This window comes from Bos indicus x Bos taurus, chromosome 13 (assembly GCF_003369695.1).
Source record: "Bos indicus x Bos taurus breed Angus x Brahman F1 hybrid chromosome 13, Bos_hybrid_MaternalHap_v2.0, whole genome shotgun sequence".
In the NCBI taxonomy this organism is placed as follows: domain Eukaryota; kingdom Metazoa; phylum Chordata; class Mammalia; order Artiodactyla; family Bovidae; genus Bos; species Bos indicus x Bos taurus.
Window position 1 is genome coordinate 3,853,027 of NC_040088.1, and position 15,251 is coordinate 3,868,277.

Consider the following 15,251-nt stretch of genomic DNA (forward strand, 5'->3'; position numbering starts at 1 on the left):
TGTTCCCATCTAGGTCGTTACAGAGTATTGGGTAGAGTCCTTGTGCTATACAGTAGGTTCGTAGCAGTTATGTATTTCACATATGGTGGTGTGTATATGTCCATTCCAGGCTCTCAGCTTATCCTCCCCCCACCCTGGTAGCCGCAGTCTGCTTTCTATAACTGTGACTCTCTCTCTGTCTTATTTGTGCCATTTCCTCTAGATTCCACATAAAAGTGCTATCACATGACGTGATTCATTTTTGTTCTGGCTGTATCGTCCAGCTTGTGGGAGTCTAGTGGCCTGATCAGGAATCGAACCCGGATCCCCTGCGATGCGAGCGCGGAGTCCTCACCCCTGGGTGGTGGTGTTCCGTCGCTCAGTCGTGTCCGACTCTTTGCAACCCCGTGGACTGCAGCACGCCAGGCTTCCCTCCTCACTGTCTCCCAGAGTTTGCTTGAGACTCTGGTGCTGGGAAAGACTGAAGGCAAAAGGAGAAGAGGGCGACAGAGGATGAGATGGTTGGATGGCGTCGCCGACTCAATGGACATGCATTTGGGCAGACTCCAGGAGATGGTGAAGGCCTGGAAAGCCTGGCGTGCTGCAGTCCACGGGGTCGCAAAGAGTCGGACACGACTGAGCGACTGGACACCAGCAATAAAAGATGCTGTTCATGTGCCAGGCCCTTTGCATCCTCCCACTCTTTATTTCATAAGATGCTTGTGGGCATCCTGCAAAGTGATTGCGACATTATCCCCATTTTTCAGCTGATGAGATGGAAATAGTTATTTCAACTATCTAATAGTTTAAATAACTTGTCCTGGAGTGACCCAGACCAGATTTGACCTCACCGGTGCTGGACTTGGTTACAGGTGGAGCTGTGTCTCCTCAGAAAGCATACATTGCCATCCTCCTTCCCAGGACCCCGGAGTGCGGCCCTGTGTAGACACGGGGTCTTTAGAGAGGTAATCAATCAAAATGAGGGCATCCGAGTGGCCCTGATCTGGGATGGCTGACGACTTTTCTCGGAACTTTAGATGCTGAGACAGTAATGATGGAGGGAAGACACTGTGAAGGCCCACCTCTACAAGCCAAGGAGAGATGCTTAGGACAGACCCTTCCCTCTCAGCTCTCGGGAGAACCAACCCTGCCGGCACCTGGATCTTGAACTTCCAGCCCCCGTATCTGTGATACGATACCTTTCTGCTGTGTAAGCCACCCCGCTGGTGACAGCGGCCTTAGCAAACTCGAGTGCTAGTACCAGGACCACGCTAAGCCATGTTCCTCCTGTACTATGATCTTTCTATTGAGTTGTGTGTCTTCTCTGTTAACATAGATGTTTTCTGGACAGTTGAGATCACGGATAGCTTGCACCTCTAGTAGGCAAAAGGCACCTGCTGCTGCTGCTAAGTCGCGTCAGTCGTGTCCGACTCTGTGCGACCCCATAGACGGCAGCCCACCAGGCCCCTCTGTCCCTGGAAATCTTTTCCAGGCAAGAATACTGGAGAGGGTTGCCATTGCCTTCTCCAGTGCATGCATTCATGCTAAGTCGCTTCAGTTGTGTCCGACTCTGTGCGACCCCACGGAGGGCAGCCCACCAGGTTCCTCTGTCCATGGGATTCTCTAGGCAAGAATACTGGAGTGGGTTGCCATTTAAAAGGCACCTGAAAGATATCAGATATTTAGGGGTTTGGGCTACAGTCCTGAGCTTGACCTCCCTCTACAGGACGGATTTTCTTCTCATTGGGACCACAGCATGAAAGTTCAAGCTCATCTAAGAGTTTGATTTCTAACCTTAATCCACTATTAATGTCAGTCCATGTTAGGGTCCCAGCAAAAATCAGAAGGCTTAGAACTCCCCCGGTGGCCCAGGGGCCAAGCCTCCTCGCTCCCAGGGGACGTGGGTTCTATCCCTGGGCAAGGAACTAGGTCCCACCTGCTGGAGCAGGGAGTCTGCGTGCTACAGTAAAGATCCCGCCGGCCTGTGGATCACAGGTCCTGCGCACTGCAACTAAGACCCGGAGCTGCCAAATAAATACATAAAATGAATATATCAGAAAAAATAATAATCAGAAAAAAATAATCAGAAGGCTCACTCCAGCAGGGTCACGGAGGAGAGTTTCAAGAAGTAGGAATTTACAAAGGTGCAGGCAGGTACAGAGAAGCCTGTAGGGGTAGGGGAAGGACCCTGGGGCTACTGACAGCAGGGAGCCCTTGCCTCCTCCAGGCTGGAAAAGGCAACGGGAGGGAGCAGTTAGCAGGACCTGGCTGGAGCTGCAGGGAGGAGCCGCCCCCCAGGAGCTGTGCCTTCAGTAGTGGCCAGCCAAGGGGTCAGCACCCCAACCGCACTCTCTCCTGACTGCCCATCTCCAGCACCTCCTCCCTGTGGGCCGAAAGCCACAAAAGCCCAGATGTCACAGGAGCCAGGGACTGAAGCCCCCGAAGGCCGGGCTCCTAGGCACAGGGCAGGAAAGAGAAAAAACGGAATATTCTGCACTCTCGGGATGTCCGCAGAGCTGGCACTGGCGACGCTTCAGACCCCACCTCTCCAAAATCATCCTTTCCCGCTGGTTATTTATGTTGCTACCCTTTTGCAAGGACCATATAAAATATTTTACATGCTTTTAAAACTCATAAATGTAATGAAGCCAAGATGTTTCAGCAAATGTGCTTGACAAATCCTGCCACAGATCCACTCTTAGCTGACATCAGGACCAAAGGCACATCTCATGACCCTCTCAGCATCTGACGTGGAAGCCAACAGATTCATCTCCAGACCTGCTCAGCCCCCAGGATGGCCGAGCTGTCACTGGGTTTTGAGATTGTACCTATCCCTTCATTCATGTACTGCCATCCACCTCTTGCAAATAACCGCTGCTTTTTGAAAAATGGGATTCAGTCAGTTGGAGATATGTTGGTGAAGAGAGATTCTTGCAATGTGTTCAGGCGTTGTGCCTATAACCTCCACTCTGAGCTTTCTGGAAAAAGACGCATGCCTCTGAACTTGGGCTGATAATCTCAGGGGCTCAGAGTAAAAGTCGGTAAGAGCTCAGCACAAAACCAGGTATGTGGACAGAGTAGCTCCCTTGAGTACACAGTATGCATGCTTGATGGCCTTCAGCCCTGTGATGGGTGTATAATGTATATATTATTATCCCCATTGTACAGATGGGTAAGTGAGGCCCAGAGGGAGCTGAATCAACTTAACTGGGGCCACACAGCTGGCAAATAGAGCCAGGAGTCAAATCCAGCCAGTCTGATTCCAGAGGACAATCAACATTTATGCAGTGTCATCTTTCTATTTTTTTCTCCAAACTTTAAACTTTTTTTCTGTGTTGGAGTTTAGCCGATTAACAATGCTGTGATAGTTTCAGATGAACAGTAAAGGGACTCAGTCATACATACACGTGTGTCTATTCTCCACCAAACTCACCGCCCATCCAGGCTGCCACGTAACATTGAGAAGAGTCCATGTGCTATACAGGAGGTCCTTGTTGATGATCCATTTTAAATACAGCCGTGTGTGCATGACCTTACCAAAGTCCCTCAATTTCCCTTCCCCCCGACAATCATGAATTCATTGTCTAAGCCTGTGCGTCTCTTTAGATTCCACATATAAGGGACTCCATCCGATACTTCTCCTTCTCTAACCCACTTCACTCAGTACGACACTCTCCAGGTCCATCCGTCTTATGCAGAATCATCTAAATAATCGGAAGCTCTTCTTGGGAAAGTGGGGCCGTAACGTGTGTGGACCGCATGGGTTTGGGTGCATGATAAATGCGTCCAGGTGGCGTATTTCAAACCTTTGTCTTCAGAATGGGGGTCCGGCTGAGCCATGGTTCTGATACAGGAGAATGCCCGAGGGCCACGGCTTAGGGGATCTGCTAAGTCCTGGCACTGTACTGGGAACACTCAGGTGGCACCTTTAGGGGAGACAGATCTTGGTCAAACTCACAAATAAGCCAAATTGTAGCCGTGATAAATGCTAATAGAGAGGTATCTAGCGCTCCTTGGAAAGAAAGCTATGACAAACGTAGGCAGTCTGTTAAAAAGCAGAGACATCATTTTGCCAACAAAGGTCCACCTAGTCAAAGCTATGGCTTTTCCAGTAGACATGTACAGATATGAGAGCTGAACCATAAAGAATACTGAGCACCGAAGAATTGATGCTTCTGAATTATGGTGCTGGAGAAGACTCTTGAGAGTCCCGTGGACTGCAAGGAGATCAGACCAATCAATCCTGAAGAAAATCAACTCTAAATATTCATTGGAAAGATTGATACTGGAGCTGAAACTCCAATTCGCTGGACACCTGATACAAAGAGCCGACTCACTGGAAAAGATCCTGATGCTGGGAAAGATTGAAGGCAAAAGGAGAAGGAGGCAGCAGAAGATGAGGCGGTTAGATAGCATCACTGACTCAATGGACATGAATCTGAGCAAACTTTGGGAGTTAGTGGAGGACAGAGGAGCCTGCTGAGCTGCAGTCCATGGGGTCACAAAGAGTTGGACACAACTTAGCCACTGAACAACAACAAAAATCCAGCTCTCCAATGGCCATGTGTGAGACAGCCAGAACCTGAATTAGTCAAGGAAGTACAGGAGACAGGACTGAATGCAAGATGCCTGAGTTAGGGCTCAAGTTTTGCTTTGTTAATTAATTTATTTTTCAATTGAAGGGTAATTGCTTTACAAAATCAAGTTTGAGTCATCAAAAAGATTTCAGGGAAGACAGAGTGTTCCAGATAGGGAGATGCAAAGGCCCTGTGGTAGAGAGAAGGTCTGAAAAGAAGCTGGTGGAGACTTGGAGGCTGAAAGTGGGAGGGTCATGAAAACTTGATGAGAATTTTGACTTCTTCCCCTGGCAGAATATGCTGGTGTGCACAAAATTTGTTATATCATGGCAGAGGCTTCATGGTCCCAGCCCCAGACCTTGGACTTCAGGTTAAAAATTGCTGCCTTCAAGAAGAGCTTCATTTACACGTGTAAAGGGAAGCTATTATCATAATAACTGGTGATATTAAGTCACCTGATGAATTGAGCAAGAAGCTTCCATGCCTCCAGTTTAGATTTTTTTCAGCCACACCCTATAGACCTCAAGCAAAACACTAAAGGAATTTAAAAAATAGAGAGAGGGAGGAGACAAATAATCTAGAGGATATTGAAATGTAAGCATAACAAAAGAGATCTTGGAGACCTGAAATCCAAAAAGAGATTTCTGTCTTTGTCCCACCTTAGAACACACCTAAAACCCCACCTGGGGATGCTTCCCTTTGATTTTCCAGCTCAAAATCCAGAATCATTTTAGGCAACTGTCTTGAAATCATGCCTTAAAGCCACGCTGATGAGTCTGGCTATGGAATGTAGCAGATCTGGGTTCCAATGCAGACAGGGCCCCAGCACTTCAGAAGGTCATTTCACTTTTCAGTAACTTGGTTTTCTCATCTGTAAAACGGGGAGAATAGTAGGTACCCTCCCCACCCCCCACACTCTGCACCTTCCTTTCTTGTTTGAAAGTGAAATTTTAGTCACTCAATCGTGTCTGACTTTTTGCAACCCCATGGACTGTAGCCTGCCAGGCTCCTCTGTTCATGGGATTCTCCAGGCAAGGATACTGGGTGGGTTGCCATTTCCTTCCTCAGGGGATCTTCCCAACCCCAGGGATCAAACCCGTGTCTCCCACATTGGCAGGCGGATGCTTTACCACTGAGCCACCAGGGAAGCCTAAAGCCCAGACGCACAACCCCAGTTAATCTCACTCTCCACTTTCTCCCTACCGAGTCTCACAAGTCCTCAGATCTCTGACTAGCTCCCTGCTGCCCTACACCCCAACACCACAAGTCTCGGTCTCATTCCTTTCATTGTGCAGGAAGGGGACTCCAATCAGAAGGGTCAGCCCCAACTTGCCCCAGCTCGATATATAAATCCACTTATCCCTACATCCATTATCTGCCCCCCACTCTACCAGGAAGTGGGGCTTCAGCTGTGAGACTAAGGCATTAAGAGGGAGCAGATGATGAATCAATATACGCGAAATGTGTGATACACTGCTTGTGGATTGTGCTGGGAAACCCGCGCAGGACAAGGACAGGATGTTGATGACAACAGGGACCTGCATGGCAGGAGGGTGCTGATACCCACGGCGGGGGTTCTGGAAAGAGGACGGATCGCAGAGACCAACCAGTGAAGGACTGAGCCCGGTGGCTCTCTGTATGTGTCCCAGGTAGAGGGAAAAGCGAAGTGGAGAAGCCTGGTTGGAGGATTTGAAAACAGGGAAGGGAGGAACTTCCCTGGTGGTCCAGTGGTTAAGACTCTGCACTTCCACTTCAGGGGACGTGGGTTTGATACCTGGTCGGGGAACTAAGATTCAGCAAGCCTCAGAGCCAAAAAGAAAAAAGAGAGAGAGGAAAAAAGAAAGAGAGGCAAGGGGGCAGGTGGCAGAGCAGAGTGAGTAAGAGGCTGATGAGGGAGAGGAGAGATGAGGCCAGAGAAGAAGTGGAGACCCGTCCTGGAGGGGTTCCACTGTGCATCTTTGGAAGGTCTTCAGGTTCCCTCTTGTTGTTAAAGGATGTCTTCCTTCCACCTGAGGAGACTCCACCTCTTTCCTAGGACCACAACCCCAAAGCACCGTGGAGAGCTCCAAGGACCTTGTCACTTCTTGCTGGATACTCTCACCCCAGGATCATCAGTCTCTGTACCTCCTAAACCACCTGTTCACCAGTGTCTCCCCACTTTCTCCAACCCAGACTTCCCTTTTAAGATGCAACTGTTACTGCTGCTATTTAGTCCCTAAGTCCGGTCCGACTCTGCGATCCCATGGACTGTAGCCCGCCAGGCTCCTCTATCCATGGGATTTCCCAGGCAAGGATACTGGAGTGGGTTGCCATTTCTTCTTTAGGGAGGCTTCCTGACCCAGGGATCGAACCCAAGTCTCCTGCATTACAGGCAGATTCTTTACTGCTGAGAGAGATTTCTCCAAAAACCCCCAAACTCCATGGGGGCTTGCCTCGGGGTCCAGTGGTTAAGAGTTTGCCTTTCAATGCAGGGTTCCAGGTTCAGTCCCTGGTTGGGGAGCTGAAACCACCCCTCTTACCCCATGGCCCTCAGGGAAAACACGAACCAGAAGCAATATTGTAACAAAGTCAGTAAAGACTTTTAAAATGGTCCTCACCAAAAGAATCTTAAGAAAAAACAAAAATTCCATGGGATTTCCTGCTGTGAGCCAAGCTCTGTTCTAAAGGCTGGGATTCAGAAGTGAAAGAAACAGCCCCAAATCCCTGCTTTTTTTCTAGTGGACAAAACCAGTTATGCTAAGAATACAGTGTCAGGTATGAAGAGTTTCTGCTGTGAAAACAATAGAGCGGGGTAAATAAAGAGCAGGCGGCCGGGGCGCCGGCCACTGCGGGGTTGCCGGCCACAGCGGGTGCGCCAGCCCTGACTGCGGGGTTGTTGGCCACTGCGGGGCGGGCCTGGATGCCAATCCCCAAGACAGGGGTGAGTCTGCAGGCTTGGCACATGGCAGGTGTTCAGGGAATAGCTACTGAGCAGCTCTAAAGTTGTCGTGGTAGAAAGAGAAGGATGAAATACAGAGCGTGCAGTCTGACCCGCACGGGCTTCCCTGGTGGCTCAGTGGTCAAGAATCCGCCTGCCAATGCAGGAGACGTGGGTTCGATCCCTGGGTCGGGAAGATCCCCCAGAGAAGGAAATGTCAACTCTCTCCAGTAATCTCACAGACAGAGGAGCCTGGGGGGCTACCGTCCACGGTCACAAAGAGTCAGACACGACTTACCGACTAAACAACAAAAAGAACAATCTGCCCCATGCTAAGCAGAGTCCAGTCCGAAACACTGATGGCTTGGATGGATAGTTTAGAAATGTGTATTAAAATAGTTTCTGTTTGTGGTGATGATGACATAATTCCCCTAGTGCTCCTATTTTTTTAATATTTATTTATTTTGGCTGCACTGGGTGTTAGTTGGGGCAGGCAGGATCTAGTTCCCTGACCAGGGATCAAACCCAGGCCCCCTGCCGTGGGAGCGCAGCGTCTTACCCACTGGACCCCCGGGGGGTCGGGGGTCCCCCTCTAGAGCCCTTAGTGCACATTTGGTGGCAGGTACAGGACCTCCTTGAATCCCCTGAAGCACTGGGGCGAGGTCAGCATTGTCAGCCTCAGGGTCAGGTCCCCTGGGATGACCATGGCTTAGGAGGCTCTGATTGCAGGCGGGGAGGGGAGCGGTGCCCCCGGGCAGCAGGACTGACGTGCCCGGCGCTCAGGACGGGCAGCTGCTGTCGCCTTTCTTGTCTCAGGGTCCTCACGGGCCATCTAGAGCAGGGGTCTCCAGCAGGGGCCGTTCTGCCCCCTCTCCCGTGGACATTCTGCAATGTCTGGAGACGTGTTTGGCTGCCATACTGAAGGGAGGGGCTGCTACTGGGATCCAGGAAGAGGCCGGGGATGCTGTTCCACATCCCATGATGCTGTTCAACATCCCATGATGCCCAGGACAGCCCCCCACAAAGCACTATCCACGCCCCAAGCCGTCACTAATGTGACGTTTAAGAAAGCCTGATGGAGAGCTTAGATGAAGGGCAGTGAGTGGGAGGGGCAGAGGCGCCCCTGGAGAACCTCAGGAGAGCTTCTCCCCAGGAAAAGGCATTCGATCTAGGACCCGCAGTCAGGAGGCTCAGCCGTCCAGGGATCCGACTTCAGAGGACAGAGCGGAGGTTCTGAGCCCTTGATTTCAGGAAGGGCTTCATTTCCGCAAGTGATGGTGTTCAAAGCCTTGACAACTATGTAGCAATTTTTAAAGGGGCAGATATTTGGTTCTACCCCCTCCCCAGCTGAACAATTTCGACCTAGAGTATTCTATCACCAGTGAGACCTCAGGGCAAAAACACACACACACAGAAAGGAAAAGAAGAGGGGGGAAATGGCAATGAAGAATGATTGCAAGTAATAAAAAGACCAGTCCCAAAGGTGACCGGTCCCAGCCAGCTTCAGCCTTGCTCCAAACCTTGACGCGAGCTCGCTCCGCCTGGGGGGCGCTTCCTTTGAGGAGGCACGGGTGCCTCTTCTGCTGGGCACTGTCCATCGGCCTCATTTCTGATCTTCAACTTGTCCAAGCTCATTCCAGCCTCAGGGCCCTGGCTGTTTGTGAAGCATTCTTCCTCCACGCATCAGCAGCTCTGGACTCATGAACCCATGAACTCAGGTGGCCTCTGCCTCCGGTCACTCTGTAATCATCTGTTCCCTGCACGGCATGTATTTACCTGTGTGTCTGCCGCCTGTCTGTAGTCTTCCTCACTGGGCTCTGAGAGCTGGCTCTTCTTTACCGAATCCTGGGGCCTAGCACCTTGCCTGCCCCACAGGTTGTAGCAAGAAGCAAATGGGTGGGACTTCGCGGGTGGTCCGGGGGTGAGTCCACCTGCCAATGCAGGGGGCACGGGTTCGACTGCTGGTCAGGGAAGATTCCATCTGCCATGGGGCAACTGAGCTCCTGCACCCCAAGTGCTGAGCCCGCGCTCTGCCGCAAGAGAAGCCACCGCAACGAGAAGCCTCTGCGCAGCAACGAAGACTCAACAGTACATTAATTAGTTAGTTTAAAAATTAAAAAATAAAAAACAAATGGGTGACTGGCAGTCAGAGGAGCTGATAGAAAGCCTGGATTGGCTGCTTTTGAGGTGGGTGCCCTGGGTCACAGCTATTCCCATCCTCAGTTTCTGCATCTGCAAAATGGGAATAATAATACCTCTCTAGGAATTGTGAGGTTAGTTCCATAAGGGCCCCAGCATGTTGTCTTTAATTTAGTTGGAACCCGATAAATACTGGTCTTTCCTGATAAACTCTTCTCAAAAGACTAGCCTTCCAGAATCTTCCCCTCCCTCTCCAACCACACCCAGTTCTTTTATACTCCCTATAAAAATATCCCAGAGGTATACAGGGCTTTCTGCATAGCTATGGAATTTTCTGTCAGAGGTCAGATACCGGAGGACAATGGTGGGTTTGCTTAGATTGAGTTAGCATTTCCCTGGGTTTATGCTGACCTAATCAACTCTCATCTCCAACAAAGTTTCTGAAACTAAACTCACTGCTTCTGACCCTCCCCGTCTTGATATGCTCTCTGTCTTGGTGAAGGACACTGTCACTCTCCCCCCCACCCCACCTCCAGCCTCTCCGCCCAACCACTCATTCATTCATTCACTCATTCATTTAAGGGCTAACATTTTGGATGATGTCACCCACAAGATGACTCACAGCCTGGTTGTTTTAAGTCCTAAGAATTAAGTGCCAGTGATAATTACAGCATCCCGTTTCCAACCTGACATGTTGAGCGTTTCCTCCACTAAGAGACGGTTGAATAGAATACAGAGTTTGGCAAATGTTCTCTGCAAAGGATCAGATAGCAACATTTTAGGTTTTGCGGACCAAGGAGCAGAACTGAGGATTTTTGTTTTAAGCTTGTACCCGGGTATTTGCAGCAGCTTTGCTGTTTGTTCAATCGGCTGTGCCAGGCCTTAGGTGCGGCATGCAGACTCTAGTTCCCTGAGCAGGGATCGAACCCGGGCTGCCTGCATTGAGAACTCGGAGTTTTAACCACTGCAGCCAGAGAGGTCCCAAAACTGGGGATATTATGTGGATACTTATGTAAGGGAGAAAACCAAATTTTCAGTTAATGAACTTCAAAATATAATAACAATACTTGATTATAATTTTTTTTCAATGTTAAGTCTATGAATGAAAAGAATGGAATTCTTTTGGAGGATAACATTGCTAGATTGGAGTTCAAAGTCATGTTTTTTATCCTGAAAGAGATAGTGAAGTTTTCTCTGTAAGAAAGAAAGAAAAAGTGAAGTCACTCGGTCGTGTTCGACTCTTTGCGACCCCATGGACTGTAGCCTACCAGGCTCCTATGTCCATGGGATTTTCCAGGCAAGAGTACTGAGGTGGGCTGCCATTTACCTGTAAAGTCCCTGGTTAACGCACAGGTCCTGCAAACCAAAGGCAGGCTGGACTTGGCCTTGGGGCTGCTATTTGCTGGCGCCTCGCATGGCCCTCAGGAAGTTGCTCAGTTCTGAAGGTCGGCCCTAGCCCTGTGGGGACTTGGTAAGTCATTTACCTCTCTGTGCCATAATCTGCTCCCCTGGAAAATGGGGGTGATAGCGACAGAAATTACCCCATAGGGTACTTGATTTTTTTAATATATAAATGCATTGGTTTTTGTTTTGTGTTTTTGGTGCTGGGTCTTCCCTGCTGCACGGGCTTTCCAGCATAACAAGTCCCAAGTGAGGAGTGAAGACCCCAGCACCATACTGACTTCCCCCAGCCTTCCTGTTTCTGGACATGACGTGGCACTTGGGTAAAACATCTAGGAGCCATCCTTGGCCTCTCTCTTCTCTCCCTGTATCCAGTCATCCAGTCTGTCTGCACGTCCCACGTATTCCTGTCCAGGCATCTCTCCTGGAGCCGCCGGTCATCTCTTCCTCCTGGGCCCGTTGCCGGAGTCTCCACCGCCCCGCCCCCTCGAGCTGAGGTCCATCATCACATTCGCACTTCTCCTTCTAAAACCTAATGAAAGTCACGTCATTCCTCCACTCCAAACCTTCCAGCAGCTTTTCATCTCACTAGACAAAAAGCAATGTTCTCTTTAAAAACAAGGCTGTTTCACTCCTCTTAGCAGTCATATCAAGATGAAAAGTGAAAGTGTTAGTTGCTCAGTCCTGGCTGCCTCTGCGACCCCATGGACTGTAGCCCGCCAGACTCCTCTGCCCATGGGATTCTCCAGGCAAGAATACTGGAGTGGGTTGCCATGCCCTCCTCCAGGGGATCTTCCCAACCCAGGGATTGAAGCCGGGTCTCCTGCATGACAGGTTCTTTGCCATCTGAGCCGCCAGAGAAGCCATATTAAGATGAAGCTTCTTTAAAAGTTTCAAGTCTTATGTGTTTTGGTGCAGGACAATTAAGATTTTCGTAAACATCCATCGTAGTTACCCCCTCTTGAGTAATATTTTACATCTCTGAAATGTCCTGATACTTATTTGGGTATCTATTTGGTAGGGTGTCACTGTGATATGACATTTAATATAAATGGATGGGGGATTTTTTTTTTAATAAAATAAATGGAAGGAAGGAAAAAAAGAGGTAACAGAAGCTTTTATTTCAGATAGACAAATAATACATAGAAACCTGGGAAAAGATACTTAACACACTAATCGTTCAGTTCAGTTCAGTCGCTCAGTCGTGTCCAACTCTCTGCAACCCCATGAATCGCAGCACGCCAGGCCTCCCTGTCCATCACCAACTCCCAGAGTTTACGCAAACTCATGTCCGTCGAGTCGGTGATGCCATCCAGCCATCTCATCCTCTGTTGTCCCCTTCTCCTCCTGCCCCCAATCCCTCCCAGCATCAGAGTCTTTTCCAATGAGCCAACTCTTCGCATGAGGTGGCCAAAGTATTGGAGTTTCAGCCTCAGCATCAGTCCTTTCAGTGAACACCCAGGACTGATCTTTAGGATGGACTGGTTGGATCTCCTTGCAGTCCAAGGGATTCTCAAGAGTCTTCTCCAACACCACAGTTCAAAAGCATCAATTCTTCAGCGCCCAGCTTTCTTCACAGTCCAACTCTGAAATCCATACATGACCACTGGAAAAACCATAGCCTTGACTAGACGGACTTTTGTTGGCAAAGTAATGTCTCTGCTTTTGAATATGCTATCTAGGTTGGTCATAACTTTCCTTCCAAGGAGTAAGTGTCTTTTAATTTCATGGCTGCAATCACCATCTGCAGTGATTTGGGACCCCCAAAAATAAAGTCTGACACTGTTTCCACTGTTCCCCATCCATTTCCCATGAAGTGATGGGACCAGATGCCATGATCTTCGTTTTCTGAATGTTGAGCTTTAAGCCAACTTTTTCACTCTCCCCTTTGGGAAATGCAAATCAAAACCACAGTGAGAAACTACCTCACACCCATTAGATAGTTACTAACAAAACCCAGAAAATAACAAGTGTGAGTGAGTATGATTTCCATTCTAAAGGAAATCAGTCCTGAATATTCATTGGAAGGACCGATGTTGAAGCTGAAACTCCAACACTTTGGCCGCCTGATGTGAAGAGCTGACTCATTTGAAAAGGTCCTGATGCTGGGAAAGATTGAAGCCAGGAGGAGAAGGGGACGACAGAGGACGAGATGGTTGGACAGCATCACCGACTCAGTGGACATGAGTTTGAGTAAACTCTGGGAGCTGGTGATGGACAGGGAGGCCTGGCGTGCTGCAGTCCATGGGCTCGCAGAGTCGGACATGACTGAGTGACTGAACTGAACTGAGTGAGCATGCAGAGAAACTGGACTGTTGAATACTGTCAGTGGCGATGTAACTGGTGCAACTGTTGCTGAAAATAGTATGGCAGCTTCTTGAACAATGAAAAATAGAATTATACACACTATGCTATGCTATGCTAAGTCACTTCAGTCCTGTCCGACTCTGTGCGACCCCATGCACACTACTATATGTAAAGTAGACAATCAGCAGTGAGCCCCTGTATGGCACAGGGAACTCTACTCAATACTCTGCAATCACCTGCGGGGGAGAGGAATCTGAAAAACAATAGATATATGTGTGTGTTAATTGCTCGGTTGTGTCCAACTCTTTGTAACCCCCTGGACCGTAGCCCACCAGGCTCCGTTGTCCATAGAATTCTCCAGGTAAGAATACTGGAGTGGGTTGCTATTCCCCTCTCCAGGGAATCCTCCTGACCCAGGAATCGAAGCTGGGCCTTCCTGCATTGCATGCAGAGTCTTTACCATCTGAGCCACCAGGATGCAGATTCTTTACCATCTGAGCCACCAGGGAAGCCCCAAGATACGCGTATAACTAAATCACTTTGCTGCAGCCCTGAAACTCACACCACATTGTAAATCAACTATCCTCCAATAAAAACTGAAAGAGAAAAGTTAAAAACTAAAAAACTGAATTACCATATGATGCAGCAATTCTACTTCTGGGTATATATACCGCAAAGAATTAAAAGCCAGGTCTGTGAGAAGATACTTGTATATTCATATCCATAGCAACACGGTTCCCAATAGCTAGAAGGTGGTAGCAACCCAAGTGTTTATGACGATGAATCCATAAGTTAAATGTGGTATATACATACAAAATAGTATTATTCCCTTAAACATGAAAAATTCCAATACTGGGCACACCATGGATGTACCAGAGGATATGATGCTAAATGAAATAAGCCAGTCACACAAAAGTGAACACTGTATGATCCCTCCTGCATGGAGTACCCAGCGTGTTCAGACAGACAGTAGAATGGTGGCTGCCAGGCCGAGTTGAGAGAATTGGGGAGTTTGCGATTAATGGGTACGGAGTTTCAGTCTTGCTAAATGAAAAGAGTGATGGAGATGAATCGTGGTGATGGTTGCACAACAATGTGAATGCATTTAATACCACTGACCTGCATTATTTTGAATTATTAAGATGCTACATTTTATGTGTATTTTCCACAATTTTTTAAATTGTAAAATAAAACCCAAAAAACTAGAGTCATGACCTCTAAAGCCATACGTGTGCTTGCCTCCCCACTACCTCTCATTCACTCCAGTCCCGCCCCAGTGGCCTCTTTAAATTTCTCCAAACAGGGCAAACACATTCCTGCCCCGGGGCCTTTGCACTGTCTGTTACCTGGAATGCCCTTCCCACAGATATCAGCCTGGCTGTCACTTCCTTCACGTCTCTGCTCACATGTCTCCTTATCAGTGAGGTCTTTCCTCATTCCTCTGCCAAAAAAGCATCTTCTGACGTTCTCTATGCCTTTATGCTGTTGCACTGTCTTCGTGGTATTCGCTTCTAGCTGACATGTATTAAAGGTATTTGTTTATGCACAGACGAATGAAGTGAGCAGGGTGCCTTCTGTCATGGAATGACAAGTCTGCGAGGTAACTTGTGCCTTCCACAGCTGCACCCCCGCATCCCATCCCAGGGCCATTCTCGGCGGCGTCCATGCACCCTTGACCGCCACTTTTTCGCGTGGCCCAGTAGTGTCCACATTAGGTTTGTGGTGGGAAGGTGCCATTTTTTTTTTTTTGAGTGCCTCGCACAGCTTGTGGGATCTTAGTCCTCTGCCAGCGATTGAACCGGGGTCCTCTGCAGTGAAACGCAGAGCCCTGAGCCCTGCACAGCCAGAGAATCCCCTTTTTGGCCATTTTAGACCACATGAGTTTTTTCATCCTAAAATTCTCAGCACTCAGCCCAAGGCCTGGCACCTAG